Consider the following 26,285-nt stretch of genomic DNA (forward strand, 5'->3'; position numbering starts at 1 on the left):
GCAAAGGTCAGCTTTCAGGCTTGAGGGGGATTTACAGTAAATAAACCCATAGCACAGATTCACAATTCATCACATTCTTAGCTCATGGAATATAGTATGACCTGGTCTATAAAGGGTCACTGGTCAAATGTAAAGTGGAAATCAATGTTAAGCCTTCAGTGATGGAGGGACTATTACTTATTAGGTGCATCCTATGGTCAGAATATGTCGGCGTAGGATTGTCTGACTGGTGTCAACACTGATACCTTCAAGGGCAAAGGGCAAGGAAAGGTTACATCATTGAGGAATAAGTAGGAATGATAAACTACAGCAGAGGCTTGGCTTTAACTGGGTAGTGATTAGTGTTAGTGCCTTTCTTTCCACGTACTTTTACAATCCCTTCTGGGAAAGAAACAACCCTGACCCAACTTTCAGGTTTGTTTCATTAAAAAAAGATCTTAACTCTAACAAAATGTGCTCTTTACTTATCAGTCAATTTACTGATACACTTACTTTTTGGGACAAGGTCAAAAGTCTCCACTGTCTCTCATTCCAGTCCGTCCTGGCCAATGATGATGATAATGTAAAATTTCCGATCAGTTCCACCACCTTCCAGAATGTGCAGCCTTCACAGCTCCAAATTATATGAAATTAATTTGTAATAGCTTCAAATATTAGATGAAGTCTGCGCATGCAGAATAGGGTATGCATGGCGGGGGAATGGAGAAGTTCAAATATTTTCCCTTCATGTAGAAAGACGGTAGTTAACAGAGGATTTCATCCCTTGTAAAATATAATTAAGTTCACAATAGGAGAATCAAGGAAAATTTCAAGCTCATTTGAGCAAGGAATTAATCATATCTACATGTTCACTCTGTAACTGTGTTTGGGCATACTGTATGTGTGGCATTTTTTTGTGTTCGTGCAGCACATAGTGAATCAGGATTCATATAAATTAGAAGTCAGTTACGGAAGTCTACGGAAGCCGAGAACGGCCGTGCTTGCAATTATTTTTTTAATGCCATTATCTCAAGATCACGCGTTAACAAAAGGCTAATTTCTTGAGAAAACCACATAATTTATCATGAGATTTATTACGGATGGAGCTCATTCTCAGTTGTTCATTCCTGTCCTTTCGTCTTCATGTCTCCCTCACATGGATAGCTCAACTATTTAGATCAAGCACAAGAAGCTTACAGGTGGCTTTGAAGGACATGGGCTCACATCATCATATGTTGGTTCTTATTCCCTCTCTCCATCCCATTCTCCTTTCTCTCATTAAGTCTAATAAAACGAAAATCCTTGAATGGTATTGTTTGGTACTTCTCCTACATGAAACATCCCATCATATTATGACCAGGAGTTAATCGACTTGCCATTTGGCCGTGACACAAATGTCATTAATAAAGGTGCTGTTAATAATAATGGGTACTACTTGATCTGACATTTTCTGGTGAAATCAATTGGTGCAGTAATCAAGATGCTATTTATGTATGCTGGCATGGCACTCTTGATCTCTGATAAACATTATAAGTAATAAGAGGAAACAAACTTTTGTTATCTCGAGATAACAAAGTTCATTTTCTCGAGATAATGAAATAATTAACTCATGATCTTGCGATAACAGCATTAAAAAAATAATAATTGCAAGCACAGCCATTCTCGGCTTCTGTAGTTCTTTATGTCACCATTAAAAATAAGTTTGATATTTAGTTCTTTATAAACCTTTTTCCTTCCAATCTAAAGACAGTAGTCATTACTTACCAGAGATACCCAACCAATTTTTGGCTCCATCTGTATAAATGAATGATAGACCTACTGTATTTGTCTGTATCGAGTTATATGCACATCTCTGCACTGTAATGGTATCATCTTACCCTTCTCTCCTCTATCAGATTACTATTGACCTATTATTGGAGCAACAGTATCAGAGTCTGCCTCTGAAACTGTGTTTTAGGGTCTTAAGGGCAGAGGCTCTCAAACTCCATTTCTAGGCAACCATGTTGTCTAAACTTTAACTACAGTTGAATGTGACATACTGACACAGTCATTGGTATTGGCTATCAATATGTGGATCCATTTTTATCACCCTGCTCACCCTAAGGCAGACTTTGAAAAGTGCAACATTGTAGTCATTACTGATGGTGGATGGGGCTTGGGTGGAGTGTGTCCCTGGCTCACATTACTGTAGCCTGTGCTACCAAATGGTATATTAGAGTAGGAAAATCAATAGGAGTCTGGGAATATAGAGCACAGTGTGCACACGGTCCACTGCCACTCCCTGTCCTGGTTAAGTATGTCACTCTGTTACAGTATGGTGGGTAAAATTGATGTCTAGAATTTGCTTGAGGACTGACGTTTCAACATTTGGATTTAGATACAGTGCTTTAAATCTGCAGAGATAATTATACAAAAAGAAAAAAGATGGGTCAGTATTCACTGTATTCTATGGGTAAATCTTTAAATGTATGGTACTGGTGAAGGTTAGGGTAAGGGTTAGGGTTACACATGTGGTGGTTATGACTAAGGTTAGGATAAGTCTCCAGGAAATGAATTTAAGTCAACGTAATGTCCTCTGAAGTGATGGAAACATGACTGTGTGTGTGTGTCAGGGCAGGCTTTCCACCAAAAAAGTTGTTAGGCCCCTGTTCACCACTTTACTGCTAACTTCATACTCTCTGCTTCGTCGCCACCCTCATCGTCACACACATGCTCTCTCTCTCTCTCTCTCTCTCTCTCTCTATATATATATATATATATCTCTCTCTCTTTCTCTCTCTGTCTCTCTCTCTCACTATGCACTGAGCTATTCCTTAAAGGAACTACACTACTTGTATAACACATTTTAGTTTAGAAAACATCTTAAAATACATTGAAAAAAAATCCCAGATGCTTAGGCTCAGCGGGGGGTCAACTCAGGCCTGGTGGGCTGTCTGGCTTGCAATACACTGGCGGAAATCCTGTGTAGGGATGCCAATGTGAAACTGTAGTGGGGCAAAATAAACTGTAGTGGCGCCCCGCCACAGTTTAATACATTAATGGGAAACCCAGTTGTTGAATCGTGTTGGTTAAAAATAAATATGCAAATCAGAACATGTTCCATGTCTGGATGAATTCCTTAAATTGATAACATCAGACCAGACACTGCAAAGCTGAATTCTTAATCATTCAACCTGTCTTTTTTATCAGATAATGATAAGATAAAATCTTATGAGAAATACATTTGACTAAAATGACAAAGATTATTGGTTTTGGCTAGACTAGATTGACTGACATGTTTAGTATAATCTGATGACTACGGTTTTCTTTGGCGAAGATGAGACAAAGATGCCCAGACTTTTAGTCAACTAAAACTCAGACTTAAAAAAAACAGCATGAGGTGGACTAAATATGATTAAAAACTAACAAGGACATTTGGCACAGGACTAAGACCAAGACCAAAAAAGAAATTAAAAAAATTACTGACAAAATTAACACTACAATGCACTTAAGTGGCAGCCATGCTATTAACCAAACCCACACAGTTAATCTGATTTTTGTATCTTTTGTATCCGTTTTAACTGTGAATCAAAATAGACATTGCACGAAAGATGAAATCTTTCTTCTGTCTCCATGTTGAATTCTTCTGCCTGCTCCCCTTCAGGTTTTCTTTCAGATGTCTTAAGAATTTCCACCAGCTATGGCTTGTGAAAATCTTTAGTCAGGCTGACAGTGTTCTGAGCTATGCCTGCCAGACAGGAGCCTTTGATTCAGACTGTAACACTTGGGAATACCTACAGTATGTGAATTTGTGCCTCTCATGGGACTGCCATTTCATTACTTCTTTCAGCCATCATATAGACATATAGAGTTTATTTCCCTCCCCCAGGCAGAGTAAATCTGGTCGGGGGCCAGGCAGCCACACCATGGAACAGTGCTATAAAATGAAGCCTAATCGTCCCGGCCTCTGTAAGTGGTTTTACCTTCAGGGAGTCATTTTACTCTGGACTGACATGATCAGACACTATGGCCATGACCAATAGCAGCTCTGCAGTGTCATCTAAGAGCAATAGCACAGTGTGATGCGAGTGACCCCCCCCTCTCCTTTGAAGCCACATTTCCCACCTCACCAAATCCCAGCCCATAAAAGGGGAATTGTAGATACATAACTCTTTATAGAGACAAGTCACTTAGTGCATGAAACGTAGTTATATTTCTTCGTAGAAGGTAACCTTTGGCTCCTTTATAGTTGGCCAAAGGGAGAATCTTTACTTATGCCATTACTTGTTGCAGCGTGGTTGTGCACTATTGCAGTTGAAGTGGCTGCAAGAAATCAACTGAGCTGAAAATGTAATTATCACATAAATGTTAGTGAGTGGTGGATTGTATGACATACCTGAGATAATTATGTTAAATAATAATATTAAACTTTCTCTAGTTTTAACAAAAGAATAAGGTTATGCAATTGATACCTACAGTATATCTACAATATATAAACAAGACTAAGAGGCTACAGCCATGCTAGCATGCTTTGAGCTAAATGTTAACTTAGACTTAGTTTAGTGTGTTAGGATAATAACATTTTCTAATTAGCACTGAACACAAACTACCACTGAGGATGTAGTCATTTTTTAGGGTATTTGGTCATAAAGCAAAGTATTTGACAAATAAATATTTTGAGTGGATTATCAAACTGATTCCAATTCATCCTTAAAGGAACATGAATGTCTATCCCAAATTTAATGACAATTGATCCACTAATTGTCAAGACATTTCATTGGAAACCACAAATGCCAACTGAAATGTGGTGCAAGGGAATCACAAAGGTTATTAGGATCCATCCTCTGGGCACCATGAATATCTGTACAACATGTTGTACCAAACCATGTTGAGATAATTCATAGGACAACTTTTTATTTTTAAGTCAGGGGACCACCAAAGTCACATGGGTACATCCTCTAGGCACCATGGATACCTGTACAAAATTCAAGGCAAATCATACAGCATTAATTGAGATATTTCAGTAAAAGCCAAATGTGTCAAACTCTTGCTTGAGAGGGATCACCAGTGATTCATCATATGGCTCATATGCATCTAGGAACCAACCTGTTTAGTAGTTATTGAGATATTTCAGTATGAACCAGAGTAGTGAACCAACACTGCCATCCTAAAATGAAGCACAAAGCTTTTTTCTATTAAAAAAAAAAGCAAAACTTGTCAAATGCATCAGTTTTTAATTTTCTCTAACACACAGCAGCTGTACAGGAACATTGTCAAAATCATGAAATATCTGATCAAAGAATAAACATTCAGTTCAGTACTTGACAGTTTTCTCAAAAACAACTGCATTATGACAACCAGCTGTAGAATCTGCAAACTGTACTGTAGAGGCAGTATGTATGTGTGCACACAGTAGTATACAGTAGTAAGCAATAGCCTCATTTATTGCCTAGATACTACATATAGCCCTTGCTTTTGTAGATACTGGGCATAATGAATTCTATCAGAAGCCGGCCTATGTGTTGCACAAGAATGCCACTGTTAATTACACCTTTAATGGACTTGATGTTCCTGCGGCTTCGGCTCTGATGGCAACCTTCACAACATTAATTGAAACTCCCCCACCTTTACAAGAGGGAATGCCTCAATTAACCTCTCACAGTGCCTATAACTGGTCAATTACACACACACACCCCTCTGTTCTGCATGTCAGCAAACAGTCACAGTTCACACAGTGTGTCATCTAAAGGCCACGCTTCTGAAGTTGTGGTCTTTAATCTGACGCCGTAGAGTGTGCAGCAATGTGTATGTGTGTTTGGATGTTTGTTCTTGTATGTTTCCCTGCATCCATGTGAGCGTTTATTCTTGCAGGGGTGCGTTTCAACGTGAGCAAATGTGAGTCATCTAGATAGTTGAATAGAGTTGTGCCCTTATTAAAGCAGCTTTCAATTCCTATACAGTATGACACTGATCCCGATTGGCATTCTGACATTGAGTGCCAGTCGATTTCAATTCCCACTGCATCTCACCCTCCCTCACCCACTCCACCGTACCCACTTATGCAGCAAAGTTTGATTTGCCTCCAGTTCCTCATATTGAATGAGACCAATTGTCCTTCAAGGGAGACTAAGGGAAAGAATAAGCAGAGAGCGAGAGAGAGAGAGAGAGAGAGAGAGAGAGAGAGGGAGAGGAAAAAGGAAGGCCATCAGAGAAGCTGAAAGAAAATTGGACAGAGAGAGAGCTAAACAGTAGGAGAAAGGAATCAGACAAGCGGAATAGACATGGGTCACTCTTCTGTCCTATCAGACTGTTAGACTTTCAGAAAGCAGATAGGAAAAAGAGAAGTCTGAAGAGACTGATGTCAATTGTTCTCAATGCTCTTCCCTTCCCTTCTTTCCTTGTCAGTCTCCGTACTTGTTCTCTGTTCTTTGTTCTCTGGTCCTCATGTTTGTCCTTCTGTCCGTGGTGCTAGATTGGTTTGTTATCAGTTAACGGAGAGCTGCTACATCCGTCCCCCATGGCTGCACAGGCAGGACAGGCACACACACACACACACACACACACACACAACACACACACACATTTAGCCATACAGACACACATATACACAGGTTGGCTTGTTGCCAGAAAGAGAATGTCCGACAGAGTCAGGAGAGCAAAGAAGAAGAAAAAAAAAAAAAAATACACCACCTCATCTAAAGCTGCTCCAAAGATAATTCACAACACTTGCAAGTAGTAGGTCTGGGAAGATAATAATGACTGGAAAAAGTGTATGTGTGTGTGTAAAGGCCGGTGTACAGGGAGGGAAACAGAAGTAGAAACGACAGATAAGAAAGAGACTGAAAAACACAGCTCTCCACCTACTGTATAAACTAACTCAAGCTTCTTTTTTTTCTTTTTTTACTCATCAATGCTTGTCTAGCTTACTTATTGTAGGGCAACACAATTGTCATTAACTTGCCATCAATTATTTTTATTTATTACACAAAGTGTATTACATAAAGTGTAAGGAAATATCAAAATCCCTTGAGCCCAAGGTCATGTTGTAAAATAGCTTATTTTGTCTGACCAACTATCAAAACCTGAAGATTTTCAAATTCTCACATCTGAAAAGCTGGAGGCAACAAATATTTAGCATTTGTGATTTTAGATTTTATTAATCAATTATCAAAATAGATTTTCAAATCAGTTCCATCAGTTATCAGCGCTATTATCATTAAAGCTCACATCTTCACACTTTAAGAATATATTCTTTTGTCCTCAGATAATACATGTCAGTGTAGGGTGTTGCCAGCATACAAGGAATTCAATCTGATATTAGCTTTGCTGGTTCCTGATAGTGGAGGGAGAGAAAGGGAGCTATCAAGGAGAGTTATTTGGGCACGCTGCCTTGGCAGTGGATGTGGGCCGGCTATCTGGAGGACATCTCGGTGATCTATGAAGGGGACAGTTCGACCTGGGAAAGCCAATTTTCAACCGTTTTCCACAATGCAGAACTCTAAGACAAACGCTATAGAGGAGTTAGATTAACTTTTTTTTTTTGCATCTGAAGAGATCAGCGATTATCTGGCTAATCTGTGACACCTCCTAACTCTCCAGGATAGAAGGAGAGACAATGAGGGACAAGAGAGGGAAAGAATCATGAAGAGACAATGCAGAAGGAACAAAGAATTGATTTGCTGTAACACTAGAACGGAGTAATTACCCTGTGGCGTTTTTTCAATTGCATCTTACTATGTTTTAATAAAATATTCATGTACCTCAGTCTTTGACTTCTCCTAAAATAATATTGTGAAGCACCCCTTATTGTTAAAAATCGTGAAGATGAATCCAGATCAAAAACACAGGCATTTATACCTATAACCTATAATTTACTGTATATGAAATGCTTTTATTTTCATATGGTTCAGGTTTAAACGTTGTACGTTGCTAGGCAATGGTTGGAGTGTGTGATCTGACAGCTACATCAAGTCACATATAAATTATGAAAAGAACAGAGGAGAATGACCTGCACCAAGTGGCTGAAATGCAGGAAGGCCGTCTATGGAGAATTCACTGTCACGGCGCTGAATGTCTGCTCAGAGTGTGTTTGAGGGACATGTGGTGTTCAAATGCAGCTGACTCACAAACTATCTTTGTGTGTAAAACTTATTTTTAGTTAATTGATTATTCATTCATTTTTGTTTTGCCGTGTTACCGTTTATTGTTTATAGGCTATTTAGTCTAATTTGCCTGTTGCTTTCCTCTGTTTTCATGAACAGAACACCATAAGAAAAATATATGTTTACGTTATAATGTTACGAATAAAAAAAAAGCTTTAATAGTTACCTAAAGTTTCTTTGTGATGTTCTCTTATTCACACATTGGTGAAATGCCTAAATTAATAACTGATTAGGTGAAATTGTGCGCTTGACTTCGTCATATCGATTTTGTTGCAACATTAATTCACCCATAAGTGTGGTAGTTGTGTATTGATGTTATCACGGCTCATTACTGTCCGTTTGTGGTACTTAGGCTACTTCGGTAGTTTAAATAACATGAGTTATCTTATTATGTGAGTGTCGTTTTATAATAATATCACACCACAGAAATATGCAAAGTTCACAGGTGGTGATTAAACAAACTCATTTCATGACTTTAGATATTCATTTGTGCAGACAATGCTTAAATACAATGACAGAGTACATTTAAATATTAGAACTGTGGTAGCCAGACACACCAGTAAATTTTACTCTAGGTGATTTTAGTGTTTAGATCTCTTAGTTATATTCTATTTCGTTGCCTTGAAACTCAGGGAAGGCAGAATTTAAAAGTTAATTTCCTTATTTGGCTGCATGTGTGAGGTGGTCGAAAGTGTTGCAGTCTTCACTTGATATGCTGTTTTACACTTTATTGGTCTGGAACACAGTAAGTGGCTATTGAAATATCAGTGTCTTCCATTTCAAGGTCTGCTAAGCTATGAAACCTGTGGACAAAGTACAGCTCTTTTTCAGTAATGTCTTTATTAGAACCAAACGAGCTTTACTGCCAAGCACAGAATAGGTCGGATGTATCATCAGAGTACATGGTGCTGTGAAAATGATAACGATGATAAGGCTGTTCATAGGATAAGAACCCACAGGTTGTTAATGTACAACCCATGTATGTATTTGTCATGAATGATATACTCTTACCTCAAAGCTATAGGGACAATATTATGATGCCTGTGATCATCATACTTTATTTTGATTCTATTCACAGTCATGTTGTCGTGTTTGAGTGCTGGTGCCAAATCCCCACCAAGTTGAAGCCAGTTTAACGCATCCCAAGAAATTGTTGCCCATGAATCACAACTTTGGAGACTTTACAGGCTGTAATTATTCTAAATTTAAAACAAAGAATATTGCCTAACTGAGTACTGGTCGGAGTTTTATTCCTGTAATGTTTCAAACTAATGTGGTCCTTTGCCAGTCTTTATGGCACACAGGGAACCGACACTGGACTCACACTGAGATGAAACGCTGCATAAATAGAGCCAACGGAAAGCGAGCTGCTATTGTCTTTCTTTTGTCTTGGAACCAAAGACATTTGCAAAATGAGATATCCAGTGATACTTATTCCTATGGAATGATTGCTGGTAGGAGATTAAGACTTAAAAAGAAAAGATAGTTGATTTTGGTGTGAGAATCTACATCGTTTTCAGATTTATCAGTTTTAATCTAATAAATAGAGATGTTCCTAATATTCTAACACTGTTTTCTTTTTCTCTCTTCCTGCTGCTGCCTCTCATCGATGGATATGCTAACAGGTAATCAACACATTGTTATTTCTTCTCTGATTTTCTATCTTTGAATGCTGGGTTTCGGGGTGATAACTCCAGTGACCTACTTCCTCTACTGTAATGAATTAGTTCTGCAAGATCCAGATGCCAGCTTATTTATGCCTGCATTGTTGATACATCAAGCCACCCACACCTGCAAAAATAGTCACACAGACAAACAGGGTGATGAATGACTGGGATGATAATGAATATTTGCTCTTTAGCAAGTTGAGCCAGCAGCTTAACAACTAAGGCACACAAATAGTTATCAGAGCTTTTGACCTCTTGTTTCCTGTCTCAGTTTCATCTCCCTCACTTTCCTCTATCTTCCCTCTGAGGTGTTCACTCACCTCTCTATCAACCCTTTCATTTGCTCTCTTTGCTGTATGACCACAACTGTATTTACCCCAGACCCCTGACTATTGTATAGAATGGTCAAGGGCATTGCTGTGTAGACATGAAGACATTTCACTGGAAGCAAATTGGTATCTTAGGCAAAGACCTTTCGTCTCTCTCCCCACCTCCCCCCCATGTTTTAAAAAAAAAAAAGAAGTCTTCAATCAAACTGGGGGTCACGTACTGCATATACCTTTGCTGAGTTAGCTCTCTTGACTTGTTCACACACAGGAAATAAGAAAAAAAATTCAATAATTCACATAAAAGCAGCGAGTGCATGATGCTGATAAAATGCCAGCCCAGCAGTCTGCGAACTTCAGTGCGAATGCAAAGACTGGGAGGCGACAAGCCATACAGTACATTTATTTGAAGCCTTTATCCAAAGTGCCATAACTGCCTACCTGTACACCTGAATAGAAAAGTGCACTCTCAGATACTCTCATTTTATTGTGTAGTGCACCTTCAATCTATGATGTTCAATACATTTCAAGTGATTTTTCTTTTTTTTTTTTTTTTCTGATGAAATGTTGAAATTAACCTTTTGTTGCGGCCACTTTTTCTCAAAGTGTCTCATCTACTTCTGGTTCAGTTAGTCACTTCCCAGAATGGCTTTTGACACCACTGACCTGCCTCTGGTTCCAATCAAAGCCTACTTGTTACCGCTTGCCACAGATTGCATATGTCACTGTGCTGTGAGCAGTTCCACCAAAAAGTGATGTTCCCTTCTCGGATTGCTTCATTCTAAGAGCTTGAAGTGGTAAAACTCTCTAATATCTCAGAAGATAACAAAGAACAAATTGTAAACGCAACACTGATATATTGTCACTTTCTAATGTTTTTGTGGCAAACATTATTATGCATCCAGCAGACAAGGGGCAACATTAGCCTTAATTTAGAGCAGCCTGATAAACATAAGTCCAATATAGTCCAATATATCTCCTTTTATCTCTGTTATGGTCTCCACTCCTGAGAAAAAAATATCTTGCTCATTAGCATAAATTAGTTGCTAACTTTTCCTGTCTGCTGTTTGGTTTTGGGCAAGTAGCATACAAAAAAAATTACTTTTTTAATGAAAATCTGCCTGCTGCTGCTGCTAAAAATAAGGTTGATAAGAGTGGTAGGTGAGAGTGAGCCAAAAGTTGAGTGCTGTAAATAAAAACAATGGGCTGAAAGACACTAAAACGCTCCATAGAGCTGAAGGGAACTGTAGATAATTCTGTCAGTTTGTCACTACAAGCAACCCCTTTTAAAATCCACATAGTCATTTAATCCATTTATAAAATAAAAATATGAATGAATGTTGCTTTAAATATTGAGTATTAATTTTAACTTGTTAAAGGTTCATGCAACTTCTAGCTGTAGAGGTAGCTGTAGCATGAGACTCCTATAGAGTCAGCTTCACCTTCACCTGCGTCCTCGTTAAAGCACCAGCCACGGTATTGATTTCCCTCTGGGGACTAGAAGTAACGAAGCTCTTCTGATGGGTTTAACAGCGTTCATACAAAACATCCTCCTCCCTGGTAAGAACTGCATATCTTACAGTTACCACAGTATGAAATGATAGATTGTAGTGGAGCCTACATTTTGAAAAAACTAGTTAGTGTTACGTTTAGCATTACAGTGATGGCAATGCATAGATTGCAATGCAATAACATCTAATAAAGTTACGCACTCTGTTGCCAGTGTATTAGGTCGCCAAGCTAAAACTAACAGTCTAATACAACAGTCCTGTAAACACACCCTCCATTTAAGGAAGTGGTAATGTCCAGTTTTTGTTTAAACTTTTTCAGTGTTTTTTTTTTAAAAAGTATGATCATTTTGGAGGCTTCAGATTGTACTACTGTTGAAATGTATTGTACTATACTGACAGGGATTTTTAATATTGTGTCCACCCCCTTACATCAATGAGCTTAGGCTAAATAACAGGATACACTTCTCTGTGTTCAGCAGTACCACAAACTACAACCTCCAAAAATGACCATACAGTTGAATTAACACCTCTGAAAACAGTTTCAACAAAACATTATAACCTTCATGAAGTGAGGATTTACTTCAGGACTGTTGTATTAGACTGCATTAGTTTTAGCTAGGTGGACATAATACACTGGCAACTAAACCCATTTGTAGCAGTTACTATTTGTGTTGTTTATTTAAGTAATTCTGCTGCCATTTACAAGAAAAGCTATCTGGCAGACTAATTTGTTTTTCTGGGGAAAGTCACCTTATAAAGTTGTATTTTTATTTTACTTTGCCAGTAAACTGTCATTGAAACCTGTCGCCAAGTCCTGCAGACCTGCCTGAACCGGGACCCCAGCCTCATTTCTGATGTCCTTGCCATTAGTTAGGGAGTAGTGTATCTGCCAGAGTTGTAGGGACATGCCAACAGACATCATACACTTTCATTATGGAAATAGCTTTCTGAACATTTGATTTATTTTTACTTCTCCCGTACTTGTAATTTTGACTCATTCGTTTTCATTTTCTTTTGCATTACATTGTAATAAAAGGTTGCGCCTATCTTTGTGATGTCCTTATGTGTCAAAAACAGTTATCCAATGTTTCATAATACTTGTTTTGGCTAAAAACAATACATATTGTACCTACTCTTTTTCTGGCACCAACGAAAAAGCCCCTTCAATGCAATGCAGTGCGATACATCATTACAGCACTCAAATAACCCAGAGATGAATCATGAGCTCTCTGACTGGAGCTTTAAAACTCTTTTGCATTGAATTGCTTTGTATCACATTTTACTGCTTAAAACTTGTAACTATGTGTCATAACATTACCAAAGCTAAATATGTATGAATTTGGATTCATACATAGCAAGCATGACAGACAAAGTGCTATAGAACTTTAAATTTTATTACACTTATAGAGATAATTACATCTAAATGTGTCAGCTCTCTACTTAACTAAGAATTACCAACCATTACCATGACAAAATGAAATGTCAAACTTAATAATAACATATACTGTTAAAGTAGTTCCCATCTCCTATCAAAGTTTTCTTTTCATTTGCCAGATTGATTGTAAGGCTGCTGTTCTGGTCGACTGGGGATTATCATGTGGTACCTGTGGTGTCATGAAAACAGTTTAGGAATAAGTAGCCTGATTACACAAACAGGCATAACAGATGTATTTATGTATGCATAGGCATTTCCAAATTGTTATTTTTTACAGAAATATTTTTTTAAAATAGTTTACAGTTTAGGCAAACAAGAAACAGCATCTTGGCAATAGCCTAACCGTTAGCCAAAGTGCACCCCACCTATATGCAACAGTGAACAAAGGCCTGGCCTCGGACACGATGAGACCCGCAGTGTACTACAATCACCTGCGCAGGGTCGAGTAAGTCAGTAGACAAAGGCACTAAACTACTAAAATAATCTTTGGAGCAATTTTAAACTAGCCAGACGTTACATATTGTACCTTTTAAGTCATCAAATAAAAGCAATATAGATCAGTAAAACGTTGAAATGAAAAACAATATTTATCACAAATGCAAACTTAAGGTCATGTAGAATGCAAATTATTGGAAGTTTGATCTGCTTTTCTGGAAAAGGACATGAAAATATCAAAACACGTGAGTGAACTCTTGAATTCTAGCTACATTATTAATGGCTGTTTGTGTTAAAATACTACGTGGATTTGGACTGATAACTGGTGTTATGTTGCCAGCCTGGACAACCATTGTAAAAACACTGAATCTCCTGTCTTATACTGCCATGATGTATCATATACTGTATGTACTGTTCTGAACATTGGTCTGGGGTGGATCGAAGAGTTTGATGAGTTTGTTTTACTGAGGTTGACTGGGATACAGACCAGTGGGCTGCAGTGAAAAAATGTTAACAAACCCAGCTGCTCCCGCAGTGAACTCACTCAGTGGTTCCCCAAACAGTGTCATTTGTCTCAGACAAGTTAATGAACATTGATGTTTGCTCCACTCTCTTAATGTCGTAGTAACCTTTGTGTCAGCTCTGATGAATAATTGTTAGGAAACAAAAAGAAAGTGATGGAGACATATAGCCTGAGTGGGGCGTGACTCAGTGTCTCAGTAACCATTATGTCATCTCTGACCAATAGAGACAGGGGAAGTGAGAGCTTAATTAACTTGATTACACAAAAGTTTTTGTCTCAATTAACCACTGTGACAACTTTATACAACAATAGTTAGAATGTCAGGGAAATAGACAGAGAAACACTTGTCAATAATTGCTTTCCACATCTTTGGTTAGATATTTTAACTTCCGCTAAGTTCCGCTGCAGAGAGAGCACTGTTGTGATGTGACTTCCTCCGACCCATTGAGCTATGTATCAGAGATAGTCAAGATTTGACAACATTTGACTGTGATATGTGAGACTTCCAACGGAGTCAAACGCACCCAGAAATGCAGCCAAGATAACTTTTAGGCTTTTAGGAGCCAGAATACACTTTACAAGGAAAGGTGATAATGATTGTACCAAAAATATTTATATTGTACGTTTAAAGTTACATTTTCTATAATCAGACTGCTGCCCTATGCTGCCACAAAAAAGTCATGGTATGACTCCCAGTTAGGGCTGCACTTCACTATTATTTTTATTACTTTCTGATGTTTAGTTTTTCAATTAATGGATTAATTATTTAGTCTATGAAAAGTCCATGAAAATAGTAAAAACTAGCTGACCCAATTTTCCAGGGCCCAAAATGTCCAACACTTTAAAATTCAAAGATTTTCAATTTGCAATAATATAAAAGAGCAAAAAGCACCAAATCCTCAAATTCAAGAAGCTGCAACCAGCAAATTTGAAGCATTTTTGCTTTATAAATGACTGAAACAATTAATTGATAATCAAAGTTATTGTCACCTGAAGGAATAGGTAGACATTTTAGGAAAACTGCTCTTTTTCTTGGTTGCCGAGAGTGATAGGAGTAGGTGGATACAACACTTGTGTAGCTCAAATATAGAGCTAGAGCCAGGAGGCAATTAGCTTAGCTTAGCGTAAAGACTGAAATCAAAACCTTCTCCAAAGGTAAAAAAACATGCCTACCAGCACCTGTAAGACTCACTAATTAACATAGTGTATCTTGTCTTATTTAATCCATACACAAACAGAAATGGAAATATGACAGGAAAGGTTGTATAGGGATTTACGCACTACTGTCTTGGCGAGTAGCAGCTGGGGCACGGAGACTTCCTGGAGCCTTTGCTGGATGCTTGGCATCAAACTCTTGGCTAGAAGGGCAATTAGTGTATTCCTCTAATGTCAATCTATTCCTTTCATTTTTTTTTGTCAATCGACGAACCAATAAATCAACTTACTGACTCATTTCCAGGACTACTCTCAGGAGTAGGATTAGCAATGTGTAGTAAGTAGATGTAGGGTTAAACATTGGTTTGGGCAAGTAAAGAATCAATGCCTGAGCAGCAGGGACATTTGAAACTTTTTATCCACTTACACGGCTCTTTTCGTCAGTAGGTGGAGGAGATAGGAGCTGTGACTCAAGTGGGCTACTGAGTATGACTTTGTTTTGTTTGTTTCATGGAAGTCAATAGTACTTCCCAGGAGAGAAAATAAAGGAAGATTACTTGTGCTCCTCTCTCCAAGACCTGTGAAGGGAGTTACACATGGTTCCAAGTTGTAAGTAAAGCTGTAGTGCAGTGTTGCCTCAAATCCGATTACCACAGCATGTCTTGGAAGCGTTTCTGACCATGGCTGTGAGCCTCTGTCATGTGCTCTGGGTCGGTGCGGCTGTTGTTATCATAATGGTGGCAGATGAACTTTGCTTTGTATCCTCTGGTGGCAGGCTCCTGTTTGCATCTATCACACCAGAGTTTATTCAGAAACATTTTAAGAGCGATGAGATACTGTACCTTGTACTTTCTCCCCTCTGTACCTCCCTGTCTCGTCCTCCTCTGTCTGTCCAAGCAGTATCAACAAGGATTCTGTTGTGCAAGCTAAATGGAAATGGAGAAAAGGGTAATGCAGCCTGACTACTTGCATCGTTTCATCTCAGAGCCCTCCACCTTAAATGTCTGCTGTGACAATGCAAGGTGGCCAGTCTGGGGAGGATACGTGGCTGAGCATACAGGCTGACAGCCGGCAGAAGTAGAGGGATGCAAGAAGAGGATGATTGGAACAAAGACTGAAGCAAACAGAGACCAAGAGAGAGAGAGCAAAGGCAAGGTGTAGGAAGGAGAAAAATGATACATGATTGCTCTCGCTTTGCATTCAGTGGGTCTGCGGAGAGATGCAGATTGAACTCTCATGAGTTGTGGGAGCTGGGCCATAGATAAGAGAAGAAATTACAACCAGCCTAAATGGAGAGGAGCTTGGAGTGAAATAGAATAACAGCCATTATTGAAATAGAGGATTATTAGTTGGCTGAGTGGCCTTTCCACTGTGGGGCCTGACAAATGTAAAGCTTACCACCAACCTGGCGCTGTGCCCCTCCTCATGTGTTATTTTGTATTTGGTCTTGTTGTTGACTGAGATTTAGACTTCAGAGAAAAGGGGAGCAGCCCCACCCCCCTCCCCCCCAAGCTCTACTCCCACCACATTTCAATCAGATTCCAATAAGGGTTGATGAGGAGACATATGGCTGCAACGGACCTCCTTCTGTGGAGACTTAATAAAGAGAGAGTGGAGTAATCCCCCATTTTTCATCTGCTCCTCTCTGTCAACCCCACAGGGATCTAAAGCAGCATCAGATTTCTGTCCCCTCTTTTATCTGATGTAATGGATTTGCAACAGCCACAACCTGGAGCAAAGACTCAGACAGATCAGCTTTCCAGGGGAAGATGGCTGAGTCTGAGAAAAGTGTGGGAGGGAGTGAGGAAGTGTCACTAGTGGTGGAGGGGCCGAGATGGACAACAGAGAGATAAGTCACAGTGTAACTCCGTCGCCATGTTGAAGTTACAGTACATCATACAGATTGTAAATAAATAACTCAAGTGGGGGAAAAAAGCGTCACAGTTTAAACAACAAGAGATTTTGGGAACTTGGCTGCAAAGTTACCAATGCTGGCAGGTTAGTGTAGTAAAATGAAATCCAATATTAACACTAATACCTTAAATAAAGCTACTCTACAGGGAGCTATATAGCCCACACAGTGTGGCGATATCTAACAAATTGCTACACATTGGATAAAAATGGCTTAATTAGACCGAGGCTTAATTTCCATTTATATGGGGCGGCTACAAGACTGACACTGGGGCAGCCATCATTGAATAAGTAAACATGCCCAAGTTAACAATGGGGTATTTTCCCATCCTTCTGACTGCAGTCATGGTGTTATTTTATCCTTTAAATCTCAGGTATAGAAGGACTCCAAAAAAAATACAAAAAATGGGACTGGTGGAGGGAAGAAAGATGAATTGCTTCAGTGGCAGGATGGAGAACGGAAGAGATCGAGTGATTAGTGAGCTGAGGAAATAATAACAGTGTGTGTGTGTGTCTGGTGGGGTGGGTAACTTGTGGGAAGACACGTCTGAAGGACTTAGATGCAAGGACAGAAGTGAAAGAAGAAGAAAGGGTCACATAATGGAAAAGATTGCAAAAAAAAACAACATGAGAAAGACCGACTGAAGATGCAAAGGACTGCACTGATGGTTTATGTGTGCAAGTATTAGGGATGAATATATTTACATTTTCTGCACTGTCATCCAAAATGCTTCTACAGTGAGTTGACCTTGCAGCATGTACACTAGCTCATTCCGCCGTCTGGCCCGGTGTGATCTGTTTGAGCAGCAGTTAGCCCAGATGTGTATCAGTCTCGTCTGAATGTGAGGGGCCACAAATCTTTAAAACACACACTTTGCTAATCTCTGTGTGGCCGACTTTAAATATCCCACTTTCTCTCTGTTTTTCTCTGTGTAATTATTCTTTTGTGGCTTTGTGTCATTATTTATCATCGCGTTCCTCTTTCATCTGTAGCCTTATCTACGGAGCCGGCTCCCTCTGCCAGCTTCACCAGGACTATGGCCAGCTACATAAACATTTTACTGACAAGGACGGTCAACTGTTTACTGACGAAGCAAAAGTCTTACTGGCAGCAGCCACAATGTGGGTGTGGATGTGAGTGTGTTCAGTGCATGATAGAGTGTGTGTATGTGTGTGTGTGTGTGTGGGTGTGGGAGTGAAAGAGAGAGAGAAAGGTAAAGTGAGAGAATGACAAAGGGAGCCCCTAATGTACGGCCACTTTTGGTTTGGACACCTACAGGTCCCTCTGCAGGGACCCATTTGTTGAATGCACTTAACGCTGACTCCAACCTTGGACTCTACTATATGTCCGAGCATTACAAAGTACAGAGCGGAAGGAATAAGCAGGGCTGTCTCTCTTTTTGTCATCCACTCACACCTCCATTTTCATGTACTCTGCGTCTTTGTCTCGTGCACCCTCCTGTGTTCATTTCTCCTCCCTCCCTCTGCACTGTTCCTCTCTCACTTTTCATTCTTCATTCTGTACAGTTATCACAGTTGCAAAAGGAGGATCAGTCTAGCCGAGCGCCGGCACCAAGCAGACACTGCCACTGAAAAATTCCCAAATTAAGTCGATTCAGTACAATTAAGTCCAATTCACCTCCCTGCTCTCTAGTGTAGGAGAAGCAGTGAGGAGTAGGGTTGCAGGTTATTGGAGGACCTTTTGCAACCAGCAAATTTGAGGCGCTCACTCACTAAGTCAGTGCTCCTGAAAAAAATTATTGCGTTAAGCTAAGATGTTTTGACTTCATCAAGTATACTCAGCATGTGACCAAGTGTATGTCCATAGGTTTCCATGATTCAGCACAGGTGTGGGTCCAAGACTGAGCCCAACATATACACTCAAATTATGTCAAATATTTACAGCACACCAATCATCTACAGCCATGCCAGTGACAATGTTAACATTAGAGCTACAACAATTAGTTGATTGACAAAAAATTTATCGCTAACTACTTTGATAATCAATTAATCATTTTGAGTTATTTTTTAAGAAAAATGCATCTTGGGCTTTGGGAGACATGCTCAACATTTTTTCTCAATTTTCTGACTTCTTATAGACCAAATGATGAATTGATTAATCTAGAAATAATTGACAGACTAATCAATAATGAAAATCAGCGTAGTTGCAGCCCTAGTTAACATGCTGATGCACCTGGCACAGTATTTGGGTATTCATACATTAAGTTGTAGCTTTAAAACTGCAGATACGAGCAAGGACTCATCATGACAGCAAAGCAGGGGAGGCCTTATCCAATGGACCACTAACTCACTCACCAACCCTGTACTCCCATTTAACCCACTCATACACTCGTAACCAACCAGTTCAGTCCATATCATCTTCAATTTAACGCAGAAGTCAATAGTAGAAGACAGTCCAAAGTTGAATGAATTGTTCCACACCACCAGCATCACCTGATTCACTGGAAGAAGAGGTGGAGGTGATACACAAAGCGAAGATATTACTTTGAAAAATCGCTGACTTGTGAAGCTGTAACCCTCTGAGCAACTGGGATATATGCCCTGGCTGAATGGTGAAAGGACTCCTGTTTTATTGTTCTTTTCTTGTCTACGATGCCTCTGATTAAGTATACCAGTGGTTGTTTGAAGACTTGAAGACAAATGTTTCTCAGCCCGCAGCTGTGTGCTGACTAGGGGCAAAGTGAAATAAGCATTAATGTGCCAGATGCCAGCTCCAACCTGGACTTTATATTTCTGTACAGGTGTGTCTGTGGGAGAAGAAATTGGTGTGAGGACAGCAGCTGCTGGCATTTGGAAACACATAGCCATGCCCACACATTGACACACAATACACAAGGCTGTCCAGTGCCAGCAGGTCTGTAGGGACCAGCTGCCTGTGTCATCGGGCGTTCAGGCCAGTCATCAAGCTGCTCAGTGCAGCCAGAACCAGGCCACTGGCTTTGCCCTCTGAACATGCCCTACACCAGTGTCAAGCAATGGGGGAAGCAGACTTGACTTGCTCGGGGGTTGATACACATACTGCATGTACACATTCATACACAAACACATGGAGTATTACATCAAGATTTAGCTTGTTGTCATTTTCGCTGTTCATCCCAGCCCACAGCAGCGCAACAACAACAAAAAGGACAAAAAAACTTTTAATTGGAAAGGTCAATATTATTGTGTGTGAATGCGTTTCAAGCCACGTTTCAAGTTAATTTGTATAGCCTGGTATCACATGTATGATAGGGCTTTACAGGTGCACAACAGCAACTGTTCCAGACCTGGCCCAAGCTCTCTGAGGGTGATTTTTTTTGTTCACTTTGTTAGGGCTGATATGAACACTGTCTGTCAAACTCTGGTGCAGAACATATAACCGCACCGAGTTCACCTGGGGAAAGAAAATGTCTCATCCTGCCTCAAATGTGTAGTTGATATAGATATATGATCATTTGATTTCATAAGCTAAACTACTATCACATGTACACAACCCATCTGTTGTTCATGGCAACTGTCAAGGAAGAGACCTACATATTATTTACAAGATCATTATGTAACCAGGAAAACACACATGCGCATCAGCATCAGTATGGTGAGTTCCCCTGGTATATCAGAATAAAAAGTAATGATCACAACAGCAACTACAGAACTACTAAAGAAGAACAGAAAATGTGTAATATTTAGGTGGGATGCAAGTAATGCAAATATTAAAAGCCAAAAGTGAAAAGGAAATCGATGTGTCAGCCTAGTATAACACCCTAGTCACTAGTGATAATGTGCCCTGTGTCACGGCTCTTCACATACTGTGGATGTATTTAGCATTGGCATGTATTGACACAGCTACCGAAATGTCTCTTTCGCTCGAGCTTTTCTTCGATTTTAAAGTTCCAGTTAGCCTCTGATCTAAACTGACCGCAAGGTCAAGTGACACACAAACAATCGTGTGTCAATATGTAAACTCTGTTTTCCCAGAGTCACTGTGTTGTTCACCGTGGTCGGGAAACAGCAATGGTCAATAATCAAGTTATGTGTCTGTATCTCATTGCCCCATGGATAGCAGTTTTGTTGACTGCATTGTCTTATTGCTCTCCCCTGATTTGGACATGACCATAAAAGAAGTAGTTGCACATGCAGACAATATGAACTGAATGACAAACCAGTGTAATCAGAACCATACCCATATCTTAAATCAGTGTTTTTATTCTCCTACACAAAGGTCAGAATGGTAGAGGAGTTCTTGCTATCTGATTGAGTCTCCCCTGCAGAGAGGAGAACAAGAGTAAAACAACCAAGCTTTCAGGAGGAAGACTAGTAGAAATGGTAACAAATGTAGGATTAGACAGATGAAAGGGAAATGAGACATAGTAAGAATCATATATCATCACTACAACAATACCAACAGGGCAAGAAACACAGAACTTTATGTTTAAATTTCTCTTCCAGTTAAGTTTGTTTAAAGCCTGTCAGATTGTCTTGAGTCTGTGTATCTTGACAGATTGGACATGCAGTGTGTCCTTTTCTAGATCTAAGCATTTAGAAGGGTGATTAGGGGCATTTAAAAGGGTGATTATAGTGTTTTTTGTCCCATTTAAGAAAGTTGCTAAGTGCTAATTAAGTAACATTGAGTGAAAACATGAATGAAAATCTCTATTTGTGCAGTCTTAAAAATAAATGTTGTAGAAAACTCACGCTAACTAACTTCTCATGCATTTTAAACATGCCAAGAAGCACTACTGCCCCTAGGAAAAACAAAAAATATCACATCGGTGATGTAGATGATAGATGATATAGATACAGATGTTTAAGATTTGTATAGCCAACCACACATTGGCAGTGTTTCCCTTTTCACTGAGGTCTATAGGAGGAGATTGGAGTTCCAGCAGTGCTTTACTCTTGTTTTTTGAAGCCTGAATATATGGTTACACACAAGTACTGTACATGGCACAGGCTAATATACGTTCACTCATCAGCCATCTCAGCCACCTTCTACACACCCGCACAAGCACAATCCTCTCTCTTGCGTGACTCATACTCTACTGCCCCCTCATTCATCAATTGTGCCAGAACAACTGGGCCAGGGGTCAGCGTGCCACTGCAGCAGGCAGGCAGTAGAGGTAGAGAGGGATTTAACAGCAGGCACCATGCCCTAAAGAAACAGCTCCTGCCTTACTGCCAGATTAACACTCCATTCCATCACTACGTTAGAATTGCGGCACTGATGTGTGTCAGACTTTGATATGCCCGTCAGGTAACACCAAACCACATGGCATCACACCCGGCCATAAAGGGCTAGCACTGTGTTGGTATGTGTTTGTCTATCTTGGATATATTACAGGGAGGGTGATAGTTTTACTGCCGTGCCAATCCGCCCATGTGTGCTAGATGCCCAAAGTGTGTGTGTGTGTGTATGTGTGTGTTTGTATCTTTTTGTAGTGCTGGATGCCTTTCAGGTATGCCACTAGTACTTTCAGTGTGCCAACCCACCAGTGCTGGTTGATGTTCCTTGTGTGTGTGTGTGTGTGTGTGTGTGTGTGTGTGTGTCTGTGCATGTGCGGTCTGTGCATGTGTGAATCCATCTGGTAATGACTCGGAGATGACTGGGCCAGTTGGCATTGTGCAACAGTGCCATTTCCAAGTCCCTGTGTTGACTTTTTTCAGACACAGCTGTGTGGTGGTATAGTAAACCCATATACACTCCTTCTGGTGCCTGTTACTGATGCATCCACCTCTATCCAGAAAGATAACTGAAAAGTCTCATAAGCATATTACAGCCATCTGGAATAAATGCCACCCATGTCCAGAGGTACAGCAGACGAACGGGAGCTTTTTGTTCTGCGTTTGATGGTTTCTATTTTATTTTTTTGCAATCTAGTGATGCTGTGTTTTATTCTTTTTCTTTCACTGTCTGTCGTTAAGACAGACCAAGCATGCTTTAATGGCGTGGATGTTATATAAAGTCCAATTTTCTTTCTCATACGGCTGCAATTTATGATTATTTTCAGTTGTTCTATCAATTATTTTTTAATGAATTGTTTGGTCTATAAATTGTTGGAAAATAATGAAAAATTCCCTTCACAGATTTTTCAGCACAATGTGGTGTTTTTCAAATTGCTTGTTTTGTTCAACCAACAGTCCCAAACCCAAAGATTATTAATTTACAACGATATAAATCTGTGAAACCACCTGTTTCGCACAGCTGCTATATAAAATGTGTGCCAGGGTTATCCTTCATCCTTCACTCTTTGTTTATGAAGTTGGTAGATCCCAATGGGCCATAACCTGAACAAGACTGCCAGCAGTTGCCAGTCACTCAGTCACACACAAACACAGACACATTCCACAACGGGGATAGGATGACATTGACAGCTGGACACAAGTCTTCTCTCTGAAATCCTCCTCTTTTCATCACGTCTGGCTTGGGAGATCTCACAGCCCTACATCTGAAACTTTATTACTCCACACTGGAGAAATACCGGAAGGATGGAAAGATGAATGGATGTGTAAACAGATGAAACCAGAGGAAGACTACTTTCTGGATCGATATGGACCAACACATATCCAGTGTATTGTTATCTGAGAGCTGCAAAGACTAAGGGAACCAGGGCTGGATGTATATGTCTATTTTTAGCTAAAGTAATGGCCTCTGAGGTGGTAGAGAGTAGAGTGTGTTGCCTCCCTCTAGATAACTGACATACCGAGGGAAGTGGGTCAGCACAGATTTTCTTTGAGGGGTGCATCTCATTTAGCCAGAGCCAGCCAACTTCCTCTAGGATTTAATAGAGGTGCTCAAGAAAAGGGATAAAACAAAGTACATTAAAAAGTACCCTCTCCTTTGAGTCTCATTAAGCAAGTGCTATATAGTGGAACTCTGTTTGCATTTGAACATTGGTTCCATCCTCTGGTTTCTAAAAGCCATTTTGCCAGGTGTCGTTCTTGCTCCTTCTCCCCTGTTTCTCTTTCTTGCTTTCACACTCCAGCTCAGGTCTCCCTTCCCTCTGCAGCCTGCATCTAGCTAACAGCGGTGACACTATGTCTAAGCTATCTCTCCCTGGCAGACCTCGGCGCTGTGGAATCACTTTGTCTGGCCAAGCCCCGTGTCGTCTGCATGTCCTGAGAACGAGAGCGAAAGAGGCAGATAGAGAGAGGAAGATAGAAAAAAAAAAAAAAAAAAAAAACAGGGAAAGCCAGGGACATCTAGTGACAAGAACATACACACACACGGAAATGGAAAAGGGATGAACATAGAATGACAGGAGAAGACAAAAGAAGGGTAGATTGTGCAGTAAACATCTTTTTGACATTTCAGTTTTTGGTTCAATCCTGTGAGCGCCACCTACAAACGTACATTCACCTCCATCGTACTTTGGTGAAGATAGAAATCCCAAAAACAATCAAATAAAACCAAAATTATCTGAACGTCTATACCAGTAGAGAGATAAAGTAAGAAAGTATGTTTTGGTAATTTGGGTGAACTTACCCTTTTTGACAAAGCTGGCTAGCTAATGTGAATGGCAAATGCTCATAGAAAATACTCTCCTTGCTCTGTCTTTCTCTTAAATGTTGTAGAAAACAGTATGTAAAGACTACCAGAAAACTTGGCTACAAATTTGAAATAAATTCAATACAGTTGTCAAAAGTCGATCTCTCTCTGCACTCCTTTACCTCTAATATACGTTGGTATTAGCGACTCGCCCTTCTCCTGCTAGCTTTCTATGTTCCCAAATCACATACCTGCTTCAGGCCATCCACAACATTCCCACACTGAAAGAAACATCATACTACTATGTTCAACAGTGCTTAACATCTCTACATTGCATTACCATTTTTCAAGATGCTCAATTGTATCAGAAAATACGTAACACTAGGCAAGTAAAGCTAGTGTTAGCTGATAATGCTAATGATACAACAGTCCCAACTCTTTACAGTTAACAGTTATTATTTACAAGGACATGCAGAGTTGTTTAAAAAACCTGATTTTGGAAGGATGACATTGACCCTTCATCCGTTTTAGGCGCTAGCGGAAATAGTATCCTGTCCTGTACTGTTGGTGTGGCAGACGTTATCATTTTCAGGGGTATTTTTGATTCTGATTAAATAAATATTGAGGAAATAACTGATTTTCTGCAGTCACTCTCCTGTTATTAAAAATATCTAATCTTAAGTGTGGCTGAATTGAATATGATCAAATTAGCATATTGTATTTTTACAAATGTGGCTATCAGACTGTGGATTGTGTATCTAGTTATGTGTCCAACCATCTGAGAGGAAGAGACACACACCCCTCAAAGGCATTAAATGGCTTTTATCAGCTTCTCTTCCATTTTGAAGATGCCAGGAAGTACACTTGCTCCAAGAACAAAATCTAGCTAGTGCGGAAATTAAATTGGATGTTGATGGCCAGGGACCACACAAATTTAAGATGCAGCCAATTTCCATGGGCACAGAAGTAACAGAAGTAAACATGAGCAAACGTCTTGTTGACATTTTAGTTTTTAGTTCAAGTGCCATTTGCCGCCCTGGGTACTGGAGTTGAATTTTAGAGGCAATACTGCATTTCTAATTCGTCCTTCATCAGGCTGCCATCTCGAGGTTGTCCATTCAGACAAAATGGGCAGCTTATGGTGCTCTGTTCAGAACAGCCATTCTTTTAATCCTTGCTTTAGCCGGGCCCTTGTGCTTTCATTTTGGGCCCCCGTCATGGCAATCTCTTTCTGGTTCTCGCTCTGGACTCAAATCAGAGCTCTCAAAGGCAAACTTCAGCTCTGTTGTCGGAAAAGAGACACAGAGACGGAGAAAGGGAGAAAGAGGGTTATAAGAGGATACTTTCATTTCCTTTTTGATTAATATTTTGTTTTAATTCTTGTACAGTTCCATTCTGTCTGGCTTTGCAGCTGCAGGCACCATGTCTCCGGAGGTTTGCCTTGAGAGGCAGTTATGATTCACTCTATTCTTTTTCTCTCTATGTTGTTGTTTTTATCATCTTTCTGATGTTGATTCTGTTATCCTTGACTGTGCATGCTTTTAGTCATAATGCTGACAGAATGGGTAATACCAAAAGCAGAGGAAATTGATGAGAAGTTGAATTGAAGATCAGTAGTGGTAAGTAAATAAAAACAACAACTTTTTCTTTGGTTTTTCCCTCCAGCTGTGTATTTAAGAACATTTCACTTGGAAAACAAAATTCTAAATCTCTTCACTT

General features: G+C 39.8%; 1 protein-coding gene and 1 long non-coding RNA gene across 7 annotated transcripts in view; both read left to right on the forward strand.

Annotated features, from left to right (window-relative positions):
- Positions 1–26,285, forward strand: part of sdk2b (sidekick cell adhesion molecule 2b) — a 275,964-nt gene that overhangs the window by 122,771 nt on the left and 126,908 nt on the right. The gene's annotated exons all lie outside the window — the stretch shown is intronic.
- On the forward strand, positions 11,511–12,670 carry LOC122970875. Its single transcript, XR_006399343.1, has 2 exons — positions 11,511–11,673; positions 12,409–12,670. It is a non-coding gene; the product is annotated as an uncharacterized LOC122970875 (long non-coding RNA).

The sequence above is a fragment of the Thunnus albacares genome, chromosome 20 (assembly GCF_914725855.1).
Source record: "Thunnus albacares chromosome 20, fThuAlb1.1, whole genome shotgun sequence".
Classification (NCBI taxonomy): Eukaryota; Metazoa; Chordata; class Actinopteri; order Scombriformes; family Scombridae; genus Thunnus; species Thunnus albacares.